Consider the following 26714-nt stretch of genomic DNA (forward strand, 5'->3'; position numbering starts at 1 on the left):
TGTCTCGTAAGTCAAGCGGCATGATGTAGTCATCATCACCTGTCCACTTCCCGCAGCACATATTCGCTTCTCCATTTGTCCGCACATAATCTCGTCCAATCTTCCATCCCCGCTAAGGCGCCTCCCCCTCTCGTCCGAAACCCGAGCATTAACAATGGCAGAACCGAGCAGCGTCCGCCGAAAGAGTGGCTGGAATTCGCTCCCCATAGAGGTAATCAAGCTCATTGTTTCGCATGTGGACAATCTCAGTACCATGCAAGGATCATGATGGCAGCGCGGTTTCGTTCATCAGGCAAAACTGTGTGTACACAGTGTACCATGCGTCTCTGCATGCACCATACCCTGATATGCGTCGCCACGCTCTGCAGCCCAAAGTAGGAGAGAGGGTCGCAAGTATCAGACTTCGACCTGCTGGCTGGAGTTTCCCCCGTCAGACATCCATCTGGTTCAAGCCGTCAGCCAATCTCCATAGCTTAATAAATAGTAACGCCTAACTGAGCCAGTTAGTTAGATGCGTACACTTGGTGTAGTAGGATCTTTATTTAGTTTGATGCATACACTTATTCTTTTTTGTAGCCCTTTTGTAATGATGGCTGATGTTTGGTTTGGAAGAGAGAGCTGCGTCTTCACTCTTCTGGCCTACTTACTGCTTCTGTTGCACCCCTAGCCCGGGTTGTTGTTGCTGCTGCTGTTTTCAATGTACAATCAGTAGTATATTTCGTCTATTGGTTGAATAAATGTGTTGTTAGAATGACAAACACAATGTTTTGGAAGTCGTTGCACGGTTCGATCCTTTAGTGCCCTGTATCGTATGTAGCGCATACTATTTTTCGTACGGAACACATTTTCCACTTGTTGATAACATGCAACCCACTGATGAAGGCCCAATAGAGAAGCTCATAATTAAGTGGAAGGGAGGCTCTCACATGAATCCGGCCCAGGTACATGCTCATGGTCCCCTAAACATAAATAAGTAAATAAATAAATAAATAAATAAATAAATAAAGCTAAATGCTCATGCACCAGTTCTTTGGGAAAATAGGTAGCCCAGTATTTCTTTTTGAAAAATACCCAAGCTAGGCGTATTTGTTTTCTCCGAATTACCGGGCTGCAAATCTTTCAAGACGAGGAGGGATGCATTCCGGCCTGGCTTAAGAGTATGGTCAATGTCTGTTAAAAGTAATATCAAAAGGGGTTGAAAATTCCAAAAAAATTATAGCAAATGGGATATAAGTTTCTTTTTTGTTTTTGTTCTTCACTAATATCTTATATGTATTTCATTGGATTTAACATGACATAGTACTAATTTATTTTTAAATTTGTTTTAGTATGGCTATTAATTTTTGGATTAAGAATATTTCGTTCCCCAGCAAAAATTTGCGAATTTTCAAAATTTCCCACATATTTAGTTAATTTTTTGACCCTGGTACTGACCAAAAAATGGTCAGCAATTCCAAAAATGGAAAACAGGCTGCAATAAATTCCATATGAATTAGAAAATGAGTAAAAATTATAAAAATAATAGCAAATGGGTTGTACACGCCACATATTTTGAGGCTGACTTGTTTACGCAAGGCTTTATCAGTGAACACACGATTCTAGCAACAGTGACTGTTGGATGTCCATCCAACGGCCGACGTGCTTCTTCAATCTCTGATCTTCCTGCTCCAGCCGCCTAAACTAGCGCCGGCGGGACTGCATGCTCCCTCCTCTTGTGGCCCGCTGTGATGCCGTGCAGGCTTCCCCGGCCCACCCTACTCCCTCCGCTGGCCTGGCCGCACGCAATCAACTGCCTCCTTATTACGTGAAAAAAATATTCCTCCCACTGACATCTGGGGCGCACCGGTTGGGAGGCTGAAATGTGGGCCTACTAAGTTGATGCATATGCAGGGCTTATCAACTTAGTCAGCAAACGATTCTAGCAGCAGTAACCGCTGGATTTGAATCGAACAGTCCTGCTGCTTCTTCAATCGCTGCTTTTCTTGCACCAGCCGCCCAAACCAGCGCCGGGGAGACCGCCTGCTCCTGCCTCCAGTGGCCGGCTGTGCTGTCGTTGAGGCCTCATCTCCCCCTACTACTCCCACCGCTAGCCAGGCCCTGCGGCGACGGCAGCCTCACACCGCAGCCGAACCAGTGAACCCTCGTACTCCTCTCCACGTGGGCATCCACTGTCGCGTCTTCCCCGGCTCTACGTCGTCCCCTTCCTAGGTCTCGCCGTCGTCCACCGCCTTGGTGCTCTCGGCGTGGCGTGGTCAACGACATTCCATCGGAAGAGTATCGTACGTGGAGAGGCTGACAGCTGGGTCCACGGCCACCGGCCAGTTTTTTTGTGATTTGCCAAGTAAGTCGCTTTGTCAGGCCTGTTGGGCTGCAAATCTTTCAAGACGAGGAGAGCTTTCATTCAGCTGGCCGAGAAAATGGCCCATCAGTAATCAGAAATGGGCTATACATTTTTAAAACACATCAAACCGACAATTAGTTTCAAATATCTTTTTTTCATTTTGAGATTTTAAATTACATTAATTTTTGTGCGTGGAGAATTTGTTGGATTTTATATTGATATACATTTATTTTTTAAATCAGTTTGAATGTGAGTCGAAATTTCGGGATTAAAAACAGTTCGGACCGCACCGAAATATGCAAAATTTCGTATAATTTTTTAACCATGGCCACAATATGGGCTGTAATGCTAACAAAAAGAATATGGGCTCCATAAAAAACCGTAATAATTAGCAAATGGGCTGTAAATTATTAGAAATAATGGCAGATGGGTTGTATGCTATTTTCCACAGATTTGAGGCTTTTCTAAAAAAAGGTTGACGCACAAGCAGTGACTGTTGGACGGCCATCCAACGGCCGTCGTGCTTCTTCAATCTCTTCTCTTCCTGCTCCAGCCGCTCAAACAAACGCCGGTGGGACTGCCTGCTCCCTCCTCCCCGCGGTCAGCTCTGCTGCCACGCAGGCCTCACCGCCCCATCGTACTCCCATCGCTGGCCTAGCCATCCCTCCACTCACCCACACCTGTTGTTATTCTCCGCGACGATAGACGAACCAGTAAACCCTCGTACAGTCGTACTCCCCTCCGCGTGGGAAACAACTGTCGGGTCTTCCCTGCCTCCATGTCGTTCCCTTCCTAGGCCTCGCCGTCGTCCACCGCCCTGGTGCTCTCGGCGCGGCCTGGTCAACATGGTCAATGACCGACATGCATCTGAAGTGGACTGTATGTGGACAGGCCGACAGCTGGGTCCACGGCCGCACACAAGGAAATGCCTCCTTATTATGCGCAAAATAATGATTCCTCCACCTGACATCAGGGACCCACCAAAAGGGCCTCTGTATTTCACGAAAAAAACGTTACCGCCGCTGACATCTCGGACCCACCAGCTATATCTTCGCACGCAAGGAAGTGCCTCCTTATTACGCACAAAATAATGAATACTCCCCCTGTTAGCTGGGACCCAGTATAGCGGCAGGCTGACTTGTGGGCCTACTAAGTTGACGGGGACGGAGGGCTTTGTCAACTTAGTCAATATGCACGATTCTAGCTCCAGTGACCGTACGATGTCCATCCAACAGCCGTAGTGCTTCTTTAACCTCTGGTCTTCTTGCTCCAGCCGCCCAAACCAGTGCCGGTCGTGCCTCGTGCTCCTGCCTCCCGTGGCCGGCTGTGATGCGGCAGAGGCCTCACCGCCCCCTACTACTCCCACCGATGGCCAGGCCATCCCTTTACTCACCCACACCCCCTGTTATTCTGCGGCGACGACAGCCTCACACCGCAGCGAACCAGTGAACCCTCGTACTCCTCTACGCGCGGGCATCCACTGTCGCGTCTTCCCTGGCTCCGCATCGTCCCCTTCCTAGGCCTCGCCGTCGTCTACCGCCCTGGTGCTCTCGGCGCGGCATGGTCAACATGGCCAAGGAACGGCTTCCATCGGGCGTGGACTATACGTGGAGAGGCTGACAACTGGGTCCACGGCCGCAACAAGGAAGTGCCTCCTTATTACATGCAAAATAATTATTCCTCCACCTGACAGCGGGGACCCACCGGACAGGCCACTGTATTTCGTGAAAAAAACGTTTGCCCCTGACTGCTGGGACACACCAGCTACATCTTCGCACGCAAGGAAGTGTGTCTGGACAAAAAAAACGATTCGCCCCCCTGACTGCTGGGACCCACCAACTACATCTTTGCAGGCAAGGAAGTGCCTGACAGTCGGGACCCACCTGGTCGAAGCATACGTAACGTTGTCATTCTGGTCATGAACGTGTACGTACATATATACTGGTGGATGTAGAGGCGCGCATGTGTCGTAGTAGAGGCGCGCACGTAGCATGTACACGTACGTACAGTGGCCAGGGTGCAAGAAAGAAAATACGGCCACGTATGTGTACATACGGGCAGGGTCTCGAACGCCTACTCGCGCATACGTACGGCTAGGGCTCGTGTACATGGCTGGGTCGGAACGGAGAAACATCGTCGTCATCGTGTTCATGGGTAGGCAACGGGATGCGTCGTGTTCATCGGGAGGTAACGGAATGCGTCGTGTTCATCGAGAGGCAATGGAACGCGTGGGAGCCAACCGGCTGGGTCGGAACGGAATGCGTGGTCGTGTTCATCGGGAGGGCTTGGACGGAATAGGCGATGGAAACGATGCCTGAACGGGGTCCTGTTGATCGGGAGGGGTCTGGCGTACCACAAAACGGAGGAAACGGACCTCCTACGGTCGAAACAGGGGTCCTGTTGATCGGGAGGGGTGTGGCGTACCGCAAAATGGACGAAACCGACCTCCTACGGTCGAAACGGGGGTCCTGTTCATCGAGAGGGGTGTGGCGTACCGCAAAACGGACGAAACGGACTTGTGTTGGAGCGCTACGGTCGAAACAGGGGTCTTGTTCATCGGGAGGGGTGTGGCGTACCGCAAAACGGGACTCCACGGGATACTGTTCATCTCCACCGTCGACCTCCTCCAGCCTCCACGGGCTCCTGTTCATCCAGCCTCCACCGCGCGCTACTCCACCGGCTACTGTTCAACCACCCCTCCACGGGCACCCCTCCACCGTCTACTGTTCATTCAGCCCTCCACACCATGGGGTCCTATTCAACCACCCCTCCACGGGCACCCCTCCACCGTCTACTGTTCATCCAGCCCTCCACCACACCACGGGGTCCTGTTCATCCAGAGGCAACGCCACCACTCACTGTTCATCCACCCCCCTGCAACGCTCACTGTTCATCCCAGAGGCAGCATCGACCGGCTTCAGTTAGCAGCAGTAGCGAAGTAATCGCTCGATCAGGTTCAGTTAACAGCCATCTATCGATCGCTCGGGTTCAGTAACGCGTAGCTTGTAGTGCAACCGCTCAGATTCAGTTAGAGCCCAACCCCTCGCTCGGGTTCAGTTAGAGCCAACGCCTCGCACACACGTGAGTATGTGTACGAGAGAAACGCGCATCGCTCGGCCCCCGACCTCCCACCGTAATCGGGAACTCCCCGAAATTTTCCTCGCCCTCGCTTCTACCATGGTTTTTTCCGTCATGGACGGCCCAAAGAATGTCATGCAGCTGCGTCTTCGGCCCGCCCAGTATGAAAAGCCCATTTTCTGTCATGATTTTTTGTCATAGAAGTAGGAGCCCACCACATCTATGATGATACCGGTTTTGTCACAATTATCGTCATAGAAGTGTCATATGTATGACATATTTTTTTTCATTCGGCCCAAAATGTCACGGATGTGTCTTTTTAGTGTGACGCGGGAGGATGCACGAGCGTGGAGGCGGCTAGGTCGATGGAGATGCGGGAAGTGGGCTCGCGAGATATTTTGCCAGTCCATCTCCTCTCTCCAACCGTAGGCGGAGGTGAGGCACGCAGGACGCGCACACGATGCATCGGTCAGCCAGGGGGTCCACGCGAACATGCCCCAGCCAACCTAGCGCAGTCCGCACAACCAACCAACATGACGCAGTCCATGCAGCGGACGAGTGGGACCAGCAGCAGGACCGGCCAACCTGTCATCACAATAGAAGAGACACTGGTGCATAAGCCAGGTACACATGCACCGGCTGAGCCCTGCGCAGCTGCTCCCATAACGCACGACGCAGGCGCAGGGGACGAGGCAAGCAACGTGCTTGCGAGCGGCGGCCCCAAGCACGTTTGACCCGAGAGAAACATCATGGGACGTGCAGCCAGTTCAACCGACGAGCGGGGCCAGCAGCAGTACAGGTCCACCCGTCATCGGTCCAGCGTAGGTGCGGGCACAAAAACCAGGTATATATGTGTCGGCCGAGCAGCGCATAACCTGCGCAGCACCCATGACACGGCCTTCGCACGCACGTGGCGCGACAGGAGAGGCTGCCCCGCGCACCAAAGAAACCGGCACCCAGCCAATCAAACCGAGCGCGAGCCCCACAAGTCATCCCCCGCCCAGAATCTACCGCAGGTCAAAACGCAGAGGTCAATTCCCAGCTAAGATCAAACGGACAGGAATGAGAAAATGACTGCATTGACCAGGATTGAACGACTATCGAAGGAAGAAATCGGGCGAGCGCCCTGGGAGCGAGTTGCCCAGCCTCATTATTGTTTTAAATTGCTCTATGTGCTTCACTTAAATTTTTTGATCTATGGAATTGCTCTAGTGCTCCACTTACATCTTTTTGAGCATGGTGTGCTTTATTATTTTTGAATAAATGCTCTCATGCTTCACTTAGATTTATTTGAGAGTTTGTAGAGTTTTTAAAGAAATTCTCTCATGCTTCACTTATATTATTTTGAGAGAAGAAAAGTTGTATGATCATGTTCTTCACTTAGATTTATTTGATCTATCAAAAGCAACATATGAAATTGGTCCCAAAGTGATAGATATTCAAGAGGGATATAATAAAAACTTTCATGAAGATCATCAGACAAAATAACTTGATTCTTTGTAATAGTTTTGTGATATGTGAGTCACGTTGATGAGTAATTATGGTTTAGTAAGAATATTGATGTTAAGGTTTGTGATTCCCTATGCAAGCACGGAAGTCAAGAGTTATGCAATGAAATTACATCCTACTTGTGGTGCATTATTCGGTGTTAGTTATGCTTAATACTCGCTTATGAGATTTTCTGTTTCTTGGTTGCATGCTTCTCAATCTTTTGCTAACCTTCACTTGTACTAAGTATGATTACTACTTGTGCATCCAAAATCCTTAAACCCAGTTTTTCCATATGAGTTCACTATACCTACCTATATGTGGTATTTCCGTGCCGTTCTAAGCAAATTTGTATGTGCCATCTCTAATTTTCAAAATAAACTTCCTTTGCATGCTCGTACTGCTCATGAAACGGTAGGGGGTGGCTGATATTTTTCCATGCTAGATGTGTTATTCTCAAGATGAGTGTTTATTCACTTGTCATTGCATGATAGTACGACAAAAGTATTAGGGATGCCCAGTCCCGAAATGAAAAATAAATTTACTTTATGTTGTCAAATAATAAATTCCTTGGAAAGTGTTGGTATGGACAGTACACGTCGATTCGGTTAGCCGTGGAATGTGAAAGTATGGTGGAAAAAGGAATAAACTTTATTTTCTGTTTGGGAATCGCATATGATATATCTAACATGGAAATTATTGGGAATTACTCAATCGTTTTCATTGACAGGAAAGGCATGCCACCCAAAATGTTTTATCTCTATCTTTTTCGCATTGAGCTCTGGCACCTCTACAAATCCCTACTTCCCTCTGCGAAGGGCCTTTCTATTTACTTTATGCAATTTTTATTTTTATTTGAGTCTCCATATTCTCTTATAAAGCACAACTAAGGAGCACTATGGTCGTACTTGAGCATTGGGTGTAGCTAATATGCGAGCGTGTTTCATGAATGGATCAATGATTGAGCATAATGGGCTAGGGATAACTTGCTTTAGTGTTGATATTTTGAAAGACATGGTTTGTTTTTGATATGCTTGAGTATTGGAATCTTCATGTCAAAACTAGACTATTTCTTTGAATCATATAAAAGTCCAAATGTCCTTCCTACCAAAGAAAAGAATATGTGATGAACATGATAGGCGGCATTTCACATCAAAAATAATGTTTTTATCATTTACCTACTCGGGGACGAGCAGGAATTAAGCTTGGGGATGCTGATACGTCTCCAACGTATAATTTTTGATTGTTCCATGTTGTTATATTATCATTCTTGGATGTTTTACAATAATTTTATAGCAACTTTATATCATTTTTTGGGACTAACCTATTGACATAGTGCCCAACCAGTTGCTGTTTTTTGCTTGTTTTTTACTTCACAAAAAATCAATACCAAACAGAGTACAAATGCAGCAAAACTTCTTGGAGATTTTTTTGGACCAGAAGACACAAGATGGGCCAAACTACCAGAGTGGGGCTCCGAGGGGAGCACAACCCACCTGGGCGCGCCCTGGTGGGTTGTGCCCACCTCGGACGCCTCCTGCACCGCCTCTTTGCTCTATAAATACCCCGAAAATCCAAAAACCCTAGGGGAGTCGATGAAACACAATTTCAGCCGTCGCAAGTTCTAGAAACCACAAATCCAATATAGACACCATCATAGAGGGGTTCATCATCCCCATTGGTGCCTCTCCGATGATGCGTGAGTAGTTCATTGTAGACCTACGAGTCTGTAGTTAGTAGCTAGATGGCTTTCTCTCCTCTCTTTTGATTCTCGATACAATGGTCTCTTGGAGATCTATTTGATGTAACTCTTTTTGCGGTGTGTTTGTTGGGATCCGATGAACTTTGAGTTTATGATCAGATCTATTTTATCCATAAAAGTTATTTGAGTTTTGATCTCTTATATGCATGATTGCTTATAGCCTCGTATTTCTTCTTCGAAACTTTGGTTTAGTTAGGCCGACTAGATCGATTTTTCTTGCCATGGAAAGAGGTGCTTTGTGATGGATTCGGTCTTACGGTGCTCAATCCTAGTGACAGAAGGGGACATGACACGTATGTATCATTGCTATCAAGGATAATAAGATGGGGTCTATTCCTACATGAATAGATCTTATCTACATCATGCCATTGTTCTTATTGCATTACTTCGTTCCTCCATGAACTTAATACACTAGATGCATGCTGGATAGCGGTCGATGTGTGGAGTAATAGTAGTAGATGCAGGCAGGAGTCGGTCTACTAATCTTGGACGCAATGCCTACATAATGATCATTGCCTGGATATCGTCATAATTATTTAAAGTTCTATCAATTGCCCAACAGTAATTTGTTTACCCTTTGTATGCTATTTTTCTCGAGAGAAGCCACTAGTGAAATCTACGCACCCCCGTGTCTATTCTTTATCATATTTGCCTTTGAGGTCCATTTTTACTTGCTTTTATTTTCAGATCTATTAATCCAAAAACCCAAAAATACTTTGCTGCACTTTTTTGTTATTTATTTTATTTTGCGTTTCTGCAAGATCTATTTATCCAATCTAGTACAAATTTATCTATCTTTTTACCCGGGAGGGATTGACAACCCCTCTTACACGCCGGGTTGCAAGTATTTGATCTTTGTGTGCAGTTACCATTTACATAGTGTTGTGTGGTTCTTCTACTGGTTCGATAACCTTGGTCTCATCACTAAGGGAAATACCTACCATAGTTGTGCTGCATCATCCCTTCCTCTTTGGGGAAATACTGACGTAGTACAAGCCACATCACCCCCCTTGTGGGCCGGTGCACCTCCCTCCTTGGCCAGTGAGGCCTACCAAGTAGGTATAACCTACCGGTGGCCTCCCGGAACCCCTCCCTACACTCCGATAACTATCCGTTGCATTCTGAAACTCTTTCGGAACGCAAATACCTTCATCCTATATATCAATCTCTACCTCTGGACCATTCCGGAGCTCCTCGTCATGTTCGTGATCTTATCCGGACTCCAAACAACATTTGGTCACCAACATACATAACTCATATAATACTATATCGTCAACGAACGTTAAGCGTGCGGACCCTACGGGTTCGAGAATGATGTAGACATGACCGAGATGCTTATACGGTCAATAACCAACAGCGGGACCTGGATGTCCATATTGGTTCCTACATATTCTAGGGAGATATTTATCAGTCGAACCTTTATGACAACATACGTCGATCCCTTTGTCTCTTGGTATGTTACTTGCCCGAGATTCGATCGTCGGTATCTCCATACCTAGTTCAATCTCGTTACCAGCAAGTCTATTTACGCGTTCTGTAATACATCATCTTGTAACTAACTCCTTAGTTACTTTGATTGCCATCTTCTTGTGATGCTATATTACTGAGAGGTCCCAGAGATACCTCTCCATCATAAGGAGTGACAAATCTCAATCTTGATTCACGCAAACTCAACAGACACCTTCAGAGATACCTATAGAGAACCTTTATGGTCACCCTATTACGAAGTGACGTTTGATAGCACACAAGGTCTTCCTCCGGTATCCGGGAGTTGCATGGTCTCATGGTCGAAGGAACATGTATTTGACATTAAGAAAGCAGTAGCAAAAACTGAACAATCATATGCTAAGCTAAAGGATGGATCTTGTCCATCACATCATTCTCCTAATGATGTGATCACATTATCAAATGACAACTCATGTCTATGGTTAGGAAATCTTAACCATGTTTTGATCAACGAGCTAGTCTAGTAGAGGCTCACTAGGTATTTGGTATTTGTTTATGTATTCACACATGTATTTAAGTTTCTGGCCAATACAATTATAGCATGAATAATAAATCTTTATCATGATTAAGGAAATATAATAATGACCACTTTATTATTGCCTCTAGGGCATATTTCCAACAAGTAGAGCCGATGGAAATAGGGGCAGAGTTTTACCCAGGTTCAAACCCTCCCGGAAGAGGTAATACCCTACTTCTTCTTGTGTCTCTTGCCGGTGTAGGGGTTACAAGTATCGAGGTATTGAGCAATAACTCTAGGATTCTTTATCTATTCAACTATCCCTGACCTGGCTTATATGGGCACCGAGGTTTAGGGCTACATGTTTAAGTTGGTTGGAGAAGTCCTCCTCATTGTCGGTAATCTCGTTGTACGCGGGCTAATCAGCCCATGGCGTAAGCGACCTAGGGGGGCCCGGGCCGGCCTACTCAAGCCGACTTCCGGTGAAGTGAGGCACCGCAGGAACATAACACCGTCAATCTCCATCGGCATCATGACATGGCCCCACCGCTAATGCATCGTAGGCTTGCATGGCGGTGTCCTGCCCCGAGTGAAACCATTAGGAGGCCCATCTACAACGAGACATGGACCATATTGTAGCTATATTATAGAAAGGCCCATACAAAGCGGACACCCGCTCCACACTATAGTTATATATAGTGCTTATTAATAAGGGAAACGCTATGTCGCGAAAGTTTCTTGGGAGCGCTTTCCCAACGGATGCTCCAAATTTGCCATGTCATACGTAGTTGGCATGGCAACTTCAGTAAATTTGCCATGATAGAAGACAAAAAAGTTGCCATATAGCGCAAAAAACAAAACATAGATAAATTGCCATGTCGTGTAGAGAAATCGCCATCTGTTCGACCTTGATTCAATGGCTTTGACGGTGTTCCCTGGGAGCCCTAAAATCTTACGTTCGCTCGGTGTTGGGGTCCATTAATAATGACATATGTAGCAAACTATTAATTAAGAAAAATTGGAATGTCTTTTTTTTAGTGACACATGTAAAGGATAACGGTAGCCCTCCCATTAACTACTTAATTTTCATTTATGAATTTCATAGTAATAGAAACTCATGTCCTACGGAGCTAGAATTTAGAACTTAATATCCTCTTGCCTAACTAATAGGCAAAGAAGAAAGACTGATGAAAGATTGTGCCTTTTTTGTTTGAACAAAAGGGCCATTATTCTAGTCGAACTACTTATGCACGTTCGCAACTCGAAAACTATGAGGTGTGTTGGGGCATAAAATCCATTTACAGTAAATAATATATTTTCTACTGAAGCGAAAATAATTGCAGATAACTCAAGTTTGTTTACAGAGTTCAAATTTGATAAAAATGCGAGCTGTGTGAATTAAAAAAGTTAGACACATTGGCATATGAGATAATGTCATTCCGGCTCTCCAATTTTTCCCCACAAAAAAAAATTTGTTGGCACATGAGTTACTCAAATCTACAGACCATTTGTTGGGAGATTTTCAAAACCTTCAACTCACATTTCAGATTTGCTAAAATAAAGAGAGCATCCGAGTGCAGAAAATCTACTCTCATTCGCATCTTGCTTATGTTGTGTCGCTAACCCGTATACTCTATCTGTTCCAAAATATTTCACATATTGGTTTTGTTTGAAGTCAAATTTATATTAAAAAGGATGAAAATCAATATACTACAATAAAAAATACAATTTGATGGATTTACTGTTGTTGGTTTGGTATTTCAAATGTTGATTTTTTTGATATAAACATCGTCAAACTTCACAAAATTTGACTGAAGGCAAAATTACTATGTGAAGTGTTTAGAAACGGTGGAATCTCTACAAAGACTTATATTTAGAAACAGAGGAAATACTTTACTATTCATTTTTTCAAAACAGCAATATTTGCAACTCAAAAGAATCCAAACTCGACTAGAGAGGAGGGCCGAGGAGAGCCCGTCGATCCCATTCACCCTCCTCTGGCTGGCATTCCCGATCCAAGGCGAGCCAATCCTTCCCACCCAGGCAGCCGTCACCGTCAAGTAACGGCCCCCCACCCTCCTCCTCGTCCCGGCTCCTTCTGGGGGAGGCCGCCTCCGCCCCCCGCCCCGGCTCCTTCTGCGCCCACCGTCGCCTTTAACTCCCCCCTCCTCCGTTACCGTCTCCCCCCTTCCCACCTCCCCCACCCGCCGCTCATCAACATTCAACAGGAATTCGATTTGATTTCGATTGTTTGATTGCAACTCTGCTCTGCTGCGGGAGAGGCCTCCACCACGCTCTCGCCGGGGCAGCTGTTCTTCGATTTTAGGGTTTGCGAAGCCCTTGGATTTCGCGTAGGTACGTGGCTCTCCTCGGGCCGGATCTCGAATCCGTGGGATTTCTCATTAGATTCGGGTTTGGAATGCGAGATTGATTGATTGGTTGATGTGGTTTTTTTCCCGTGTGATTTGCAGGGAGAGCCTCCTCCCGGCCGTGTGATGGACGCGAGGGAGATGTGAAGCCTGGCTGTTAACTGATGCTCGTGGAGAGATTCGGAGGAGAGGAGCGCGCGGTGAGGAGGCGGTGGAGGCGGAAGCGCCGGAGAGTTGGGCACCAGCGCAGCCACGGACGACGCGCAGCCGCCGGGGGTCGAGGCCTGGAACAGGGCTGCTCCGCCCCTGACGGCCGCCGCCGCCGCCGCCTCCATGGGGGAGTCGCTGCTCACCGCGCTCTCCATGGACACCGCCACGGCCCACCACCCGCACCAGGGCCCCTCCACCTTCCTCTCCATGGACACTGCCTCCCACGACGAGTTCGACCTCTTCCTCCCGCCGCCAGGCCCCTTCCAGCGCTGCCTCCATGCCGCCGCAGCCGCCCCCCCTGACATCAACCTCCCCCTCGCCGCCGACCCGTCTCCTCCCCCTCCGGCCCTGCAGACCACCACCCTCCATGAGTCCAACGTCGACATGCTAGATGTTGGCCTCGGCTGCCCGCAGCTCTATGACTCGGACTCGCCTGCTGCTGCCGCCGCGACCTCCGCCCCGGTGTCCACCACAACAACTGTCCATGTGTCTCACACCAAGAGCTCCGGTTCCAGCGCCGCGCGCAAGTGCGTGAAGCGGAACGATAGCATCTGGGGTGCATGGTTCTTCTTCACCCACTACTTCAAGCCGGTCATGTCGGCTGATAAGGGCGGCAAGACGAAGGCACCCGCTGCTGCCGGGAATGGTAATAGTGCCACACTGGATGCTTTCCTGGTGCAGCATGACATGGAGAACATGTACATGTGGGTGTTTAAGGATCGGCCGGAGAATGCCCTGGGGAAGATGCAGCTGAGGAGCTTCATGAATGGTCACTCGCGCCTCGGGGAGCCACAGTTTCCTTTCAGCGCAGACAAAGGGTTTGTGCGCTCACACCGGATGCAGCGTAAGCACTACCGGGGGTTGTCAAACCCGCAGTGCCTTCATGGGATTGAGATCGTGCGGGCACCAAACTTAGTGGGTGTTCCTGAGGCCGATATGAAGAGGTGGTTCGAGCTCACCGGGAGAGATGCCAATTTCTCCGTTCCCACTGAGGCGGATGATTTTGAATCATGGAGGAATCTGCCGACCACGGAATTTGAGCTCGAGAGGCCTGCAACTGCTGCTCCAGCAAAGAGCACCTCACATGGCCATCACAAGAAGGTGCTGAATGGTTCTGGCCTTAACCTGTCGACACATGCATCAAAACATGGTTCTGGGGATGGTATGGACATCTCAGCTGTCTGCCACAAACGTAGGAAGGATTCCTCCCCCTCTGCCATGGAAGAGGATTGCAGCAATTCAAATTCAGACAAGGTTCAGGATATGGATGTGAGCCACACTTTTGAGCCATCATGGACAAATGACTTCACCGGTGTGATGCGTCATGCTTCTGGGCCAGTAACTGCCGCAAAAACAATATATGAAGATAGCAAGGGCTACTTGATCATCATTAGCCTGCCATTTGCTGATATACAGAAGGTGAAGGTTACCTGGAAGAACACTCTTACGAATGGCGTCGTTAAGATATCATGCACTAGCGTGGGACGGATGCCATTCTTGAAGCGACATGATCGGACCTTCAAGTTGACGGATCCTTCACCTGAGCATTGTCCACCAGGGGAGTTCATCCGGGAAGTTCCATTGCCTACCCGGATCCCAGAAGATGCTACTCTGGAAGCATACTGTGATGAATCAGGAACAGGCCTAGAGATTATTGTCCCTAAACACCGTGCTGGACCTGAAGAACATGAAGTCCGTGTGTCCCTGAGGCCTCCCTCATCATGGTGCCAATGAAAACATGTTGAAGGTGTGTGATAGATGTTCATGTAGTAGTTAGAGTGCCCATTATTGTCAGCTGCTCTTGACTGATCCTTTGCTGTCTTGTCTGCTAACCCTCTAGTATGCGGGGAGACAAGGTGTGGATGTTACCATACAACAAATGCAGCTCAGTTTTGCTAATTGTGACGGAGCAGTCCTAGTCGATTGAAGCATTCTGGTAGTTGGAAGTTGGCAGCTGTGGAAATTTAGGGGCATGCTACAGGCCACAAGGAGCATATCTGGATTACTCACTCGCCCTATGTTTTGGTATCGTTGCTGGGAGTACCTTGTGTATTATCTTTTGCTTTTGTGGAATTTTTCTTTGTATGAAAGGTTTGTCGCCTGCTCAATGTGCTTCCATTCCATCTGTGCATTACTCTGGCGAGCAGTCTGTTTAGGCATTTATAGTTAGTTTTCATAGGTTGGTGAGAAGTCTGCTTTGTGGGCGTTCCTGGAAACTTCATCCAGGAAAGGAGTTCATGCAAGTGTTTCTAGGATTTGTCCATGTTTTGTGGGTACTATATTGTTTTTATTAGCATTCAAACGCTTTCCAGAAATTGGTGGGAGGCGAGTGCAATTGTTTCAAGGTACCAGTGTAAACAATCTGTCATCAATATAGATTTTAGTCTTTATCAGTTATGTGCACTGCTGTAGTAATTTGAATTCACTTTCATATGCTTTGGTATTGTGTCCAGTTCAACTTCAACCCCGCCCGAAGTGATCGCAGTGTTTGCAACGCCGAGTTTATCTGCATTTTTCTTTTGCCGAAGTATCTGCAAGGATAGAATTTGCCCCATTTGGAGGCATTTACCTATTCTGGTGTCCTATGTCTCACGCAACACCTTGTTAACAACCAGAGAAATTTTCTCATAACAAAGTGGCAACTGTTTTGATATTAAGTTTTTGCCCTGGGACCTGCCAGCTGCTGCTCACCCTGCATCTTCTTTTGAGAACCTTTCTTTTTCTGGAACCACTCACGATGTGGATGAGTAAATGAGGTACAAGATGCAGGGTGAGCAGCATCCATCGTTGTCATCTTATCTTGCAAGTTGGTGGGTTATAGTTGGTGTGTTCCATGATTTTTCCCTTTTGAGGCGATTCGGTTTCACCACCGATTGGTCTTAAATGACATAGACAGCCAGCACCGGTGTCATTTCCGGTAGGGTTGCATTATACTCCCTCCGTCCCATATCGAGTAATTCCTGGACGCATGGATACGACTGAAGAAAGGCGATGTTTGTTCCTGCGCCGAGGCCTGAGGATCTCTCGCGTATCCACTTGCGATTAGCGTTATCGGCGTTAATCATTTGTTAATCTGACCCTGGTTGACCTGAGAAGGATGGCGTTGCGATGTGGCAACTTGGCGCCGTCGTTTTGTTTTTTGTTTACCTTTTGTGTTGCTGTTGCTGGGCGTGCGTATTTGCTGTTGCTGGGCGTGCGTATGTTTATATGCGCGCCCTCTCTTATCTGCACGTTTCGATAAGCCGGCCTTTCCTCCTCTCAAGGGCCGCTTTATAAGGTGCGCCTCCTCTGCGGTTGCTCCACCCACAGAAGAGCTCCGAGGCCGGGAGTAGGAGGAGTTTTTGATAAGCTCTCAGATTGTTGAGTGCTTATTATTTGGCACGCTGGGCTCCCCTGTAGCAAATAATACATACTCCAGTAATAGCGCTAGTACTACTTTTCCTGGTTGCTGTCTCAATTGGATAAGCTCCTCCTGTTGCTTGTGGAACAACTCGAGTCGTGACTGAGGAAAAGGTGCCCAGGGTCAAATCTTGCAGCACTATGCTGCTATGAATCCGTACCGTGTTAGGCCGTTTCGTGGCCTTATAACCAAATAGTATCCGTAGGGGTAAATTTGGTTTCTGTCACTTTATCGTACGGCCTGTCAGCGCATGGTATCGTACATACATGCAGGCCGTAGCTGTTTCCTCGATGATGTACTCTACTATCCCCCAGGTTCTTATTATACTCCAAACCGCTGGTGCACTGTCGTCGCGGGAGCATGCACCGAGTGCTCATCCCGTCGTGGCATCCCTGTCGAATATACTCTCCACGTTATTGCTCGCCCGGTTTAGGAAATCTTTCTGGGTCTGAACATGCTTTTTTCTTTTAATAATTTTTTTTGAAACGAGGCAAAAGATTTACCAGTTTCATTGAATAAGGAGAAGAGTTTGTTACATCACAGCCCCGGAAAAATGGAAAAGAGGCAAATGTCTACTCTCACGGCATCAAATTATGCAAATGCCTGGCACCTACCAGAGCCCAGGTAGAAGCTTCCTCCTAAATCGTCTGCACGATCACTGCGGCCGGTGCCGCCTTGGTCCTGAACACGCATGCATTTCGCTTCTTCCAAATCTCCCAGCTAACAAGATGGAGGAATGAGGCCAAGGCTTTCCGCGGTTGTGCATTGTTTGGCGAGGACCTCCTCCCACCAAGATCTCACAGTGGCATAGTTCATCCAAAGGGCGATGTCAACATCAAGGTGCAGCCATGCAAGAACCTCCTTTCAAACTCGGATGGAGAAGCGACACTTGAACAAAAGGTGTGTCGTGGATTCTTGAACTTGGTTGTAAAGTGGACAACGGTCGCAGTTTGGCCATCTACAACGTTAAAGTCGGTCCGTCGTCCAGATCCTATTTTGCGTCACCAATCATGCAAAAAATTTGCATTTTAAGGAAGCCCAAACTCTTCAGACAATAGTTTGTAAGTTGGACCGAACGAGGCCAGCGAATTGCGCCAAGTAGGCCGTCTTGGCGGAATAGCACCCATCATTGGAGAGCTTCCATAGGATGGTGTCCGAGACACCAGGCTGTAGGTTGACGGGCAATAGCTTGCTTCATAGAGCGAAAAATTGTTTAAGATGATCCAAAGATAGTCCTGCACTTATATCAATCAAACCGATCCAGTTATCATCTCTGATGGCCAAGGCAACAGTGATGCACCTTTTCCTTGATAGCTTAAATTTTTTTGGGGCGGTGTCTTTGGGGCGGACGGCATCCAACCAAATGGTTTACACGTCAAATGCTCCACGTGTCCGACAGCCCGCAAGTGCGCCGGCTTCTGGGTTCTTTTCACGACACGTCGTCATGTTGGCTCGGAAACGATAGAGCTGGTCAAGTTCTGTGGCGTGGCCTTCGTGTGGATGGACGGATGGATGGATGGATGCGTCGTGGGGTAGCCGGATCGGGACGCCTCTCACCAGCAACATGCCAACAGATTCTTCTGTGTGCGTCAGGACGTAGAGCGGTAGAGGGTTCAGGGGCATGCCAAATATTCAAAGGTCCAGGCAGTGAGAAGATTGCAGAAGCAAAACTGGTAGTGTGTTCAGATGATGGCCGCGTCCAGATTTGTTCAGAAGCTAGGACGGTGACTGCAGATATCTTGGCCAGAAAGATCGCGTATGTTGAGTTTCAATTCAAAGACTAGCAGTTCGCTGAAACTGGAAGAATTTCAGTCATCTCTTTTTAGGCCTTCGGGTCTCCATCTGAGGGAGCTAGTTGCTTGTTCTATTTTTTGGGAGCTCCTATTTGCCGCTCGCTGTGGCAAAGAGTCGAGCTTTCACTCAGGGGCTTCGCCGTGTGGGCCGGCCCGGCTGTAGCGCGCCAGTACTGTAGATAGCACATGTACGTTCCTTTTAATCCTAAAAAAATCTACACTCCTTTTTCCATAGTTTTCTTTAGTATGTTTTTATATTAAAACACATTTTTTTGAAATTTCTGAATATTTTCTAAAAAGTTCTGCACAGATTTTGAAAACGTGAATTTTTTAAAATTCTTGAAAATGAAGACTTTAAAATTCTAAAAATTTATTAGAATAATGATTTATTTCAATGTGAGCATTTCTCTGATCTGTGCATAAGTTTTTGAAAATGAAACATTTTTTGAAATTCTGAACAAAAATTTTAAACACAAATATTCTTAGGAAACACAGTAACATTTTGAATTTTTATTTTGAAAACTTGAACTTTCTGAAATTCTGGATAAAATTTTAAGATAAAAAACAAGGAAATCTGGAAAAAGAACCAACAAAAAAACGATTATAAAAACTGTAGCTTGAACGTTTTCAAAACCGTAAATGAATATTAGCTAATTGGGCCGACCCATCTGCTGGTCGGTTGCTCACTATTCTGTGTGATTGGTGGACAATTCGCTGCGGCGAACCCTATTTGGCGATGCAGGCGCCGGTCATTATTGTTTCTGTTAATCGGTGCCTGCAGCCGCTTTATCTGGGCTCGGCCCATTTCGCGCTCGCCTCCGGTCCAACCCGCATCTCTTTCCTTCGAGTATTCATGGCGCAAAAAATCCGCGAAAGCTGGGACTCCAACCGAAGATTTCCTGGCTCTCATCGCACTGTGGTAACCACCACGCCACACGAATCATTATGCGCTAAGTTTCATCATTTCCTTATCATCTTTTCTTTCGGTTTTTTTTCATTTTTTCATTTTTTCCGTTTTTTGTTTCCGTTTTTCTTTATTCTTTTTTGTATTTTTCCTTCTTCCTCATTTGATGATTTTTTTCGAATGTATCCACATTTTTTTAAATTGATGAACCTTTTAAAATTCTATGAACTTTTTTCTAATTCAATGAACATTTTCAAATTTTATAAACTTTTTTTCAAATGCAATGAACTTTTTTCAAAAGTGATACATTTTTCCTTCATTTTTGTGAACTTTTTTCAAAATCGATGAACTTATTTTCAAAGTCACTGAACATTTTTTCGAAAATGATAAACTTTTTTTCCAAACAGATGATTTTTTTTAAAACGATGAACTTTTTTAAAACTTTTTTCCTAAATCGGTGAACTTTTCTTCAAAAATTATGAACTACTTCTCAAAATCGATGAACGTTTTAAATTCACGATTTATAAAAGAAATAAAAAAACTGAATGAATGCTGGTTCATTCACTGTTAGCCCTATTGAAAACAACTTGTGTCCAGTGGGTGTGGTGGTCAGCTAATGTCGAACCAGCCTTGCGGTACCGCGGGCGATGCGGGTTCGATCCCTGAAGCAGCCACATTTTTTAGCTAGGAAATCCCCAGAATTTTCAGCCACATCTTTTGCGTTTTATAGCGATTTTGTTCCCTGCGCTTTCCCATCGCGGGCCGGCCCAGCAAGGCGCTGCTGCGGACGCCAACTACCTGTTCCGGCGCTTAAGGCAAGCTCCCACGCAACACACTGCAATTAGGAATCTTGTGGGTTTTGTTCCCTGCGCTTTCCCATCACGGACCGGCCCAGCAAGGCGCTGCTGCGGACGCCAGCTACCTTTTCGGGCGTTTAAGGCGCCGAACAGGAGCTCCCACGCAACTCGCAACACACTGCAGCTAGGAAATTCCCAAAATTTTCAGCCACATCTTTTGCGTTTTATAGCGATTTTGTTCCTTGCGCTTTCCCATCGTGGGCCGGCCCAGCAAGGCACTGCTGCGGACGCCAACTACCTGTTCCGGCGCTTAAGGCAAGCTCCCATGCAACACACTGCAATTAGGAATCCTGTGGGTTTTAGTTCCATAGGCCGATTAAGTCATGTATAACTATTGGGCCAAATCTAGCCCATGCTAAACTTTCTCCATTTGATTCAAAGATGGATCGGGTTCCACTATTAATGATAAGATAATATAAATAAAAATGAAACGACACTCAAAAAATATAAACAAAAGTAAAACAACATCGTAGTGCAACTCAAAAACTAAAACAGGCTCAAGAACTAAAAAAAGTAGGAAAACCTAGAGAAAACACAAAGAACCCAGCAGTATATATTACACAAGAGTGGATCTCCATCATTCCAACATTTAATAATCATCCGTATAAAACGACTCTCAATTATCGTCTTCTATTGCTTCGGCATCATCGTCTTCTCTATCTTCATCTTTATCCTTTTTGGGTCTCCTCGCCTCCAGCATGAGTGTGCCTCTCCCCAATCTAGCCTCATTGCTATCATTCATCCCCATTAATTCATTCTGCAAAGCTTCGACTCCTTTCTCCAGCGCTAGTCGATCTCCTTCGTTTTTTAGTCCTGCCCAATCACGCATAAATGACCAATCATAGCAGATCAGTCATGGAGCGAACCAATTTTCCTCAAAGCGGGCTTAGTTACCTAGTTTCCAGGTAACTCAACACACCACAACAGTTCCTACAATGTGTAGGTTCCTGCTTTATGAAATAAAGTTGTGGATCTACCAAAAATATTGTGTAAACTATGCAAGACATCTAAAGAAGAGGTGGTTAATATTCTCAACTTCAGGACAAAAGCGACAGAGAGGGTCCTTAGTCCACTTTCTTTTCAGGATTATCTGTTCTAGCGATTGCATTATGCCATACTGTATTAGCCAGAACCAAATCTTGATTTTTAGAGGAAATTTCGCTTTTCATGGATGTTTAAATGGTCCTCCACAACCCACATCATTGATTTAACTGTGAATTTGTCATTCCTATTCCAAATCCATCTTGGTATATCTTCCTCCCCAGGCACTAGACTAATAGATTGCATCATAATTCTAAATCAACTGGATCATATGGTTAGAATCGAGCCATCTTCTAAATATAAGATTCTAGATGTTCCTAGCCATTTGTTTCACATAGTTAGTTTGTTCAGTACAAATCCCAAAGAGATTGAGAAACTAGTCCTTTAATGAGCCATTACAATCTAATTATCTGTTAAAAAATCAGCCTGCTTACCATCCTTCCCTATCATGATCATGCCCCTGACATAAATTTGCTTGTATTTTAGTAGATCAAACCAGCAGGGGAGTCTCAGTAAATTTAGCCGACGTTGCCATTGCAAAAACCCTTGCCGAGGAGATGGTGCGGAGCCGCCGATAGCACCACGAAAGTCTCCCAAGGCTGGGTAGCAGAACTCGTCTGCCCTTTCATCTGCCTGAATGGAACTAGGGCGCGGGGGAGGGGGTGGATAGCACAGACGATAAGTCAACGCCGCCGTTGGCGAGAGGAGCCAAACCATAGCGCAAGGGAAATTTTTAGCTGAGCAATAGCCAATACAGTCAATTAATGTTTTTTTGCGAGATCAACTTTCGATCTATTCATCTTAAATCATGGTAGTATAACGAACACTAGAAATAATAAAAATTACATCCAGATCCATAGACCACCTAGCGACGACTACAAGCACTGAAGTGAGCCGAAGGCGCGCCGCTGTCATCGCTCCTCCCTCGCCGAAGCCGGGCAAACTTTGTTGTAGTAGACACTCGAGAAGTTGTCGTGCTAAGGACCCGTAGAACCAACGCACCAGAACAGCAACCGCCTCCGATGAAGTGTGTAGATAAGAAGGATCCAACCCGAAGACACACGAACAAAGATGAACTACGAATAGATAAGAGCAAATCCACCAGAGACAGATCCACCGGAGACACACCTCCACACGCCCACCGAGATGCTAGACGCATCACCGGAATGGGGACTAGGCGGGGAGACCTTTATTCCATCTTCAGGGAGTCGCCACCGTCTCGCCTTCCTAAGTAGGACACAAACCCTAACAAATCTTGAAAAAAGATCTAAAAACGAAGCCCTCCCACCGGCAAGGGCCGGGATCCACTCCGTCCCCATGGCCCTAAATGAAGTAAATATGCCCTAGAGGCAATAATAAAGTTATTGTTTATTTCCTCATATCATGATAAATGTTTATTATTCATGCTAGAATTGTATTAACCGGAAGCATGATACATGTGTGAATACATAGACAAACATAGTGTCACTAGTATGCCTCTACTTGACTAGCTCGTTGATCAAAGATGGTTATGTTTCCTAGCCATAGACAAAGAGTTGTCATTTGATTAACAGGATCACATCATTAGGAGAATGATGTGATTGACTTGACCCATTCCGTTAGCTTAGCACTTGATCGTTTAGTTTGTTGCTATTGCTTTCTTCATGACTTATACATGTTCTTATGACTATGAGATTATGCAACTCCTGTTTACCGGAGGAACACTTTGTGTGCTACCAAATGTCACAACGTAACTGGGTGATTATAAAGGTGCTCTACAGGTGTCTCCAAAGGTACTTGTTGGGTTGGCGTATTTCGAGATTAGGATTTGTCACTTCGATTGTTGGAGAGGTATCTCTGGGCCCACTCGGCAATACACATCACTTAAGCCTTGCAAGCATTGCAACTAATGAGTTAGTTGCGGGATGATGTGTTACGGAATGAGTAAAGAGACTTGCCGGTAATGAGATTGAACTAGGTATGGAGATACCGACGATCGAATCTCGGGCAAGTAACATACCGATGACAAAGGGAACACACATATGTTGTTATGCGGTTTGACCGATAACGATCTTCGTAGAATATGTAGGAGCCAATATGAACATCCAGGTTCCGCTATTGGTTATTGACCGGAGACGTGTCTCGGTCATGTCTACATAGTTCTCGAACCCGTAGGGTCCGCACGCTTAAAGTTCGATGACAATTATATTATGAGTTTATGGTTTTTGATGTACCGAAGGTAGTTCGGGGTCCTGGATGTGATCATGGACATGACGAGGAGTCTCGAAATGTTTGAGACATAAAGATCGATGTATTGGACGACTATATTTGGATACCGGAATGGTTCCGGGTGAGATCGGGATAATACCGGAGCACCGGGAGGTTATCGGAACCCCCCGGGAGGTATATGGGCCTTAATGGGCCTTAGTGGAAAGGAGGGGAAAGGAGCAAGGGAGGGGGCACGCCCCCCCAAGCCCAATCCGAATTGGGAGGGGGGGGGGCTTTCCTCCCTCCCTCCTTCCTCTTCCTTCCCTCTCCCTCTCCAAATAGGAAAAGGAGGAGTCCTACTCCCAATGGGAGTAGGACTCCCCCCTTGGGCGCGCCTCCTCCCCTTGGCCGACCCTCTCCTCCCCTCCTTTATATACGGAGGAGAGGGGCACCCCATATATACAACAATTGATCTCTTGGATCTCTTAGCCGTGTGCGGTGCCCCTCCACCATAGTCCAACTCGATAATATCGTAGCGGTGCTTAGGCGAAGCCCTGCGTCGGTAGAACATCATCATCATCACCACGCCGTCGTGCTGACAGAACTCTCCCTCAAAGCTCGGCTGGATCGGAGTTCGAGAGACGTCATCAAGCTGAACGTGTGCTGAACTCGGAGGTGTCGCATGTTCGGTACTTGATCGGTCGGATCGTGAAGACGTACGACTACATCAACCGCGTTGTGCTAACGCTTCCGCTTTCGGTCTACGAGGGTACATGGACAACACTCTCCCCTCTCGTTGCTATGCATCACCATGATCCCGTGCGTGCGTAGGAATTTTTTGAAATTACTACGTTCCCCAACAGTGGCATCCGAGCCTGGTTTTATGCATTGATGTTATATGCACGAGTAGAACACAAGTGAGTTGTGGGCAATACAAGTCATACTACTTACCATCATGTCATACTTTGGTTCGGCAGTATTGTTGGATGAAGCAGTCCGGACCGACATTATGCGTACGCTTACGCGAGACTAGTTCTACCGACGTGCTTTGCACACAGGTGGGTGGCGGGTGTCAGTTTCTCCAACTTTAATTGAACCGAGTATGGCTATGCCCGGTCCTTGAGAAGGTTAAAACATCACTAACTTGACGAACTATCATTGTGGTTTTGATGCGTAGGTAAGAACGGTTCTTGCTCAACCTGTAGCAGCCACGTAAAACTTGCAACAACAAAGTAGAGGACGTCTAACTTGTTTTTGCAGGGCATGTTGTGATGTGATATGGTCAAGACGTGATGATATATAAGTTGTTGTATGAGATGATCATGTTTTGTTGAAGTTATCGGCAATTGGCAGAAGCCTTATGGTTGTCTCTTTATTGCATAAGATGCAAGTGCGAAATAATTGTTTTACTTTATCGTTATGCGATAACAATAGTTGCAAGAGCAATAGTTGGCGAGACGACCATGTGACGACACATTGATATAGATCAAGATGATGGAGATCATGGTGTCATGCCGGTGACGATGGACATCATGATGATGCTTTGGAGATAGAGATCAAAGGCACAAGATGATGATGGCCATATCATGTCACATATTTTGATTGCATGTGATGTTTATCTTTTATACATCTTACTTTGCTTAGTTATGACGGTAGCATTGTAAGATGATCTCTCACTAAATTATCAAGGTATAAGTGTTCTCCCTGAGTATGCACCATTGCGAAAGTTCTTCGTGCTGAGACACCACGTGATGATCGGGTGTGATAGGCTCTATGTTCAAATACAACGGGTGCAAAACAGTTGCACACACGGAATACTTAGGTTAAACTTGACGAGCCTAGCATATGCAGATATGACCTCGGAACACTGAGACCGAAAGGTCGAGCGTGAATCATATAGTAGATATGACCAACATAGTGATGTTCACCATTGAAACTACTCCATCTCACGTGATGATCGGACATGGTTTAGTTGATTTGGATCGCGTGGTCACTTAGAGGATTAGAGGGATGTCTATCTAAGTGGGAGTTCTTAAGTAATATGATTAATTGAACTTTAATTTATCATGAACTTAGTCCTGATAGTATTTAGCATATCTATGTTGTAGATCAATAGCTTGCGTTTAGCTCCCCTGTTTTATTTTTGATATGTTCCTAGAGAAAACTAAGTTGAAGGATGTTAGTAGCAATGATGCGGATTGGATCCGTGATCTGAGGATTATCCTCATTGCTGCACAGAAGAATTATGTCCTTGATGCACCGCTAGGTGACAGACCTATTGCAGGAGCAGATGCAGACGTCATGAACGTTTGGCTAGCTCAATATGATGACTACTTGATAGTTTAGTGCACCATGCTTAACGGCTTAGAATCGGGACTTCAAAGACGTTTTGAACGTCATGGACCATATAAGATGTTCCAGGAGTTGAAGTTAATATTTCAAGCAAATACCCGAGTTGAGAGATATGAAGTCTCCAACATTTCTATAGCTAAAAGATGGAGGAGAATAGCTCAAGCAGTGAGCATGTGCTCAGATTGTTTGGGTACTACAATCGCTTGAATCAAGTGGGAGTTAATCTTCCAGATAAAATAGTGATTGACAGAATTCTCGAGTCACCATCACCAAGTTAGTAGAACTTCATGATGAACTATAGTATGCAAGGGATGACGTAAACGATTCCCGAGCTTTTCATGATGATGGAATCGATGAAGTTAGAAATCAAGAAAGAGCATCAAGTGTTGATGATTAACAAGACCACTAGTTTCAAGAAAAGGGCAAAGGGAAAGAAAGGGAACTTCATGTAGAATGGCAAGCAAGTTGTCACTTCCATGAAGAAGCCCAAAGCTAGACTAAAGCCTGAAACTGAGTGCTTCTACTGCAAAGGAAATGGTCACTGGAAGCGGAAATGCCCTGAATATTTGATGGATAAGAAGGATGGCAAAGTGAACAAGGGTATATTTGATATACAGGTTATTGATGTGTACCTTACTAGTGTTTATAGTAGCCCCTGGGCATTTGATACTTGTTCAATTGCTAAAAATTAGTAACTCGAAACAGGAGTTACAGAATAAACAGAGACTAGTTGAGGGTGAAGTGACGATGTGTGTTGGAAATGGTTCCAAGATTGATATGATCATCATCGCACACTCCCTATACTTTCTGGATTAGTGTTAAACTTAAATAAATGTTATTTGGCGTTTGCGTTGAGCATGAATATGATTTGATCATGTTTATTGCAATACGGTTATTCATTTAAAGTCAGAGAATAATTGTTGTTCTGTTTACATGAATAAAACCTTCGATGGTCATACACCCAATACA

At 45.9% G+C, this 26714-nt stretch overlaps 1 pseudogene; it reads left to right on the forward strand.

Moving 5' to 3' along the window:
• The first annotated feature begins 12788 nt into the window (after window positions 1–12788).
• On the forward strand, window positions 12789–15608 carry LOC119285289 (annotated as a pseudogene).
• The last annotated feature ends 11106 nt before the right edge of the window (window positions 15609–26714 follow it).

The sequence above is a fragment of the Triticum dicoccoides genome, chromosome 4A (genome assembly GCF_002162155.2).
Source record: "Triticum dicoccoides isolate Atlit2015 ecotype Zavitan chromosome 4A, WEW_v2.0, whole genome shotgun sequence".
In the NCBI taxonomy this organism is placed as follows: domain Eukaryota; kingdom Viridiplantae; phylum Streptophyta; class Magnoliopsida; order Poales; family Poaceae; genus Triticum; species Triticum dicoccoides.